General features: G+C 31.8%; 1 pseudogene; it reads left to right on the top strand.

Moving 5' to 3' along the window:
• Nucleotides 1-2,403: 2,403 nt before the first annotated feature.
• Nucleotides 2,404-4,658, top strand: LOC107894986 (uncharacterized; annotated as a pseudogene).
• The last annotated feature ends 208 nt before the right edge of the window (nucleotides 4,659-4,866 follow it).

The raw sequence follows: 4,866 nt of genomic DNA on the forward strand, positions 1-4,866 counted from the left end.
TTAATGGACGTTTGAGGCCTCGTAGGCCCATATTAAGGAGTTTAGATGAAGTTTGAAAAGGTTTTAAATTTGATCAAGTCTTGATGATTTTAAAACGTTGGAAATACATGTGTTTAAGTTTAGTAATGCCTTGTATTCCGTCCTGGTGTAGGGCACGGGTGTGGGGTGTTACATCTGTTGTTGTCCACATAGGGCATCAGTACACCTCTTATAATATGCATAATGTACGCTCGAGTTATGCACATCACCTCATACTCAGTGGCATTAACTGATAAATGTTCAAAATTAGCTTTCAGCAATGAAAATTTCAAACCTGTAAAATTGGACTCATCATCGGCGGGCGAGACTCCTAGTAGGCTATAACAAAAGGCAACTGGCTTAGCTATCGCACTTATGCTCATTACGACACTCCCGTCGATTGGGAGCCCAAGTTGCAATGCAACATCCTCTAGAGTGACACTGCAATCCCCACACGGCAAATGGAAAGTGTGGGTCTCTGGGTGCCAACGTTCGACCAATACGGATATTAAATCGTATCGCAAATCAAACGACCAGATCAATACTACTGACCCGAATCTAGCTAACTCCAAGTATGACATCAGTCGTTTATTCGGGGAATATCCTAAACCATTCACCCAACCCCTTAATGCGCGGTACGGGCCTTGATAGTGATAAATTACAGAAAATAGTTATAATAACATAATTTATTTCCGTAAATTACGTAGATCTTTTTTTTAAGAGAACCCGTGATTAACAAATAACAATATATTATCATATTATTAACTGTATTTGATATGTGACCATTGTTTTTAATCAATGGAGCCATTGCGATTCCTGCAATTTCAAAACAAATTTCGATTATTAATTTTAAAGTTTGATGAATTTTAAATATTTTTCAAAATACCTAAATTTTATATTTTTCTTTTAATTGCAAAAAAATACCAAATAGTTTTTTCCACATCATATTTTTTGCTATACTACATTAACAAAATAAATATATCTTATAAATTCTAACTCAATGGTCCCATTCAGAAATTCCATCCTAATGGTTTAATCTTTTACCTACATAAAAAACAAAAAAATTATTTTAAAATACTAAAAATAATATGTCAGTAAAAAATATAAAAAAACATAACATAAACGATATATAATAAATACGAATATTCTTATTATTATTTTAAAATGATAATAAGTAAATTTTTATATTAAAATACTAAAAATAACATGCCAATAACAAAAACATAACATAAACGATACATAATAAATACGAATATTTTTATTATTTCTTTAAAATGATAATAAGTAAACATTTTTGGTTTAAAATATAATATATATAATAACACGCCAGCTTAATTATTGTTAAAAAATATAATTTTTTTCATAGAAGTTCAAAATAAATTTCATTTTTATTATTTATAAAAAACATAAAATAAAATTTAAGAAAACATAAAATCTTAAAAAATTAAAACATATAAACATATAAACTAATTCCTAATTTATCTCATAAATTCCAAATTCCATATCAATAGTCTCATCTTTTACCTGCATAAAAAAAAGTAAAAAAAATATTAAAATAACATGCCAAATAAATTTCATAACAAATATATTTAATCAACCTAAAACACACTTAACAAATAAATTACATAAAATAATAAAACATTCTTTGTATATAACATAAATAGGCTTTTTTACTTTAATAAACATTAAAAATAAATTATAAATGAATAAAATTATAAAATAAATACAAACATACCTTAATAGCTCTTTTTAACCAAATAATACCTTACAAAATTACATTTAAAAATTAAATTTAAATTAAATAAAAATAATAACATCAAAAACAAATTAAATTAACATTAATCCATTAATTTATAACAAAAATAACCATTAATTTTTAACAAAAATAATTAACCTTTTCTTTTCTATTTTTTTCTTCTCTTTCTCCTTCTCTCTCTGTTCTCCTTCACTTTTTTTCTTTCTTTTTCCCTTCCTTACCTGCCCTTTCTTTCTCCATCTTCTTCTTCTCTTATTTTCTTCTTCTTTACTCATGGCCAAAAATGGAATTTAGGGATCATTATAAAGTTCTCAAACACACAAAAAAACAAAGGAACTTAACATGCAGCCGTCCCATTCCCTCTAAAGTGGTGCCGCCTCTGCCAGCCCCTCCACTTGTGCCTCCTGAGCTAGCTCCTCTGTTTTTAGGTCCTACTAAAATAATATTTTTCTATTATATACTATTAAAAAATTGAGACACTACCCTCCACCCATCTAAATGTATCATTTTGATATTTAATCTTAACAACAACTCATTTTTGTATTTTATTTTTTTTATAATATTCCCGCAAAACACCCGTACAATAAAGAGATAATAAGTTGAGAAAACATAACTCAAAAAACACAAATCATTTGCCAAGGAAGAACGAAAACAATTATAATACCCGAACAATTATTAAAAATTTAAGGAACAGATCCAAATCAAAACGACGCCATTTTAGGAAGAAAAACTAAGGTACATCAACAGCAGAGAAGATCAAAAGAATCAAATCCATCCGATTCAAATCCCAAAAATGGAAGATTTTTGGCAGCGCGCCAAGTCCTTCGCGGAAGAAACGGCGAAGAAATCTCAGACCCTAACAATGCCAAACAAAATCGCGGATCTAGTCGCCGACACCGCTAAGAAGTCCAAGGAGCTTGCTTTTGAAGCCTCCAAGAAAGCCGATGAGCTTGCTCTTGAAGCTTCCAAAAAGGCCGATGAGCTCAGAGTCGCCACTCTCAAACAAGCCGATCAAATCCAACTCCAAAGCCAAAGTCTCTCCAAGTCCATTTCCGACATTATCCCTCCTCAACTCTCCTCCCTCTCCATTGCCTCCTCGGATCCTCCACCCATCTCCGATTCGGAGCTTCGGAAGTTCGGTCTCACTGATGATTTGAGAGACTTTGTTGGAAATTTTACTTCTAGTACTTTCCAGAGCTTCCCTTTCCGTGTACTAGGTAAATTTTTTACATTTATTTTTTTCATTAAAAAAAAGAAAATTAAATCTAAAAGTTTAGATTGTTGAGTAGATGAACCGGACGCGACTACTACGGGGACCAATGTACGGAAGGATCTGAATGAATGGCAAGAGAGGCATGCCAATCTTGTTCTTACTACTGTTAAGGTAAAAAAAATTACGTATCATTCTGGAATTTTTAATTTGAAGGCTACGTTTGCATTTTGATTTGAGTTGTTTTCATCGTGATCGCTGATAACATTGTAGTTAAAAAAAATTTTTGAATAATTTTTTCGTCTAAATTTTATTATTGTAAATTTCAGTTGCAATTGGAATATGCAAACATCGTTTCATTTTTTTATACTATGGTAGTAATTTATAATTTATGCAGGAAATCAAGAAATTAAGATACGAACTGTGTCCGCGTGTGATGAAAGAAAGAAAATTTTGGAGGATATATTTCACTCTAGTTAGCACTCATGTTGGCTCGTAAGTATTTAATTAGAATATGTATAAACGATACTTTAGGATAAGGGATTAGATTATTATTTGATGTGAGATATTTGTATTTTCAGCTATGAGCAGCAGTGCGTGGAGGAAGTTAAACAGAGAGCAAAGCAGGAGGAGGCAAAGGTGGATGAACTAAAGCAAACATCTGTAGCAAACACCTGTACTTACGACAGAGCAATCAGAAACTAGTCTGAAAAGTAAAACTTCGAATGCATCTGCCGAGCAAGATTTGGATACATTTTTGTTGGGAGATTTTGATGATAGCGATGCTGGTGGTGGAGGTACAGATATAAAATATTGACACAGGTTTCCTTTTGTTTCCTGGAGTTTTGATAGTTTGAATTGCTTGCTCTTGAAGTTACTTAGCAGTTTTAAATTATATGTTGATGACTTCTTATTCAAATTATATTTCCGAAAGGATGTTTTTCTCTCGAGTCATATTAAAGCCTGATTATGCATTCTGTAGCCTAACTTACTATGGTTGATTCATAATTCAAAGCAGTGTATGATTTTGGAAGAGGTGTTTATTTCCTGATAAGGCACCTGAGACTGGAGATGTTAATGAGGCCATTACTGCAATAATGTGACAAGATTCATTGTTGATATAGAACCCTTTAGAAATGGATTGAACTAGACATTTCTTTCTCTATTTTAAATAGTATTTGTCCTTTCAATTTGTTAATTATTCAGTTGATGGTGATGGTGATGGTGATGGTGATGGTGATGGGAGTTTTGGTGATGATTTTGACAAGATTGAAAATTCTGTAAGCTCGAACAACTTTTACGTCTTATCATTTTGTTACATCCTTTGATCTTCAATTGGTAACATGTTAAGTGTTACCTCAATTCATTGATGCTTATGCCAGGGTTGTTCCTTCTTTGAATGGTAGTCAATTGTAACATATGGTTTCATTTATATGGCCACTTGCAGGATGTTGAAGATGAAAAGAAGCGAGGAGAAGGAACTAAAGCTTAGAGTTGCAGTTAATATTGGAGCAAATATTGAAACATGGCTGCTACGTGGAGAAAAAGACTGCAGAGTGTATGTCTGGTTTATACAAGATATATGATTTACTATTTGTTAGTTCTATCACCATTGTTGCCTTGTAAAAAGGATCTCATTCTATTAATCAAAATATTCATGTTAATGCTTTTGAATCTTGATTTCTTGTTCATAGTTAATAACATGTGTAAACTTAAGAAACTCTCCACTCTCATCTTGTTGTGAACAGTATGCATGGATATGAAACAGTGACTGGTAATTTTGCGAAGCCTTTGGAGGAAGTGTGATCTTTAAATATCTTAGGGATAGGTTGAAAATTTTAGCTATGCATTACTATTTTATATCATATCATCATGTGACATG

The sequence above is a fragment of the Gossypium hirsutum genome, chromosome A13, assembly GCF_007990345.1.
Source record: "Gossypium hirsutum isolate 1008001.06 chromosome A13, Gossypium_hirsutum_v2.1, whole genome shotgun sequence".
Lineage (NCBI taxonomy): Eukaryota > Viridiplantae > Streptophyta > Magnoliopsida > Malvales > Malvaceae > Gossypium > Gossypium hirsutum.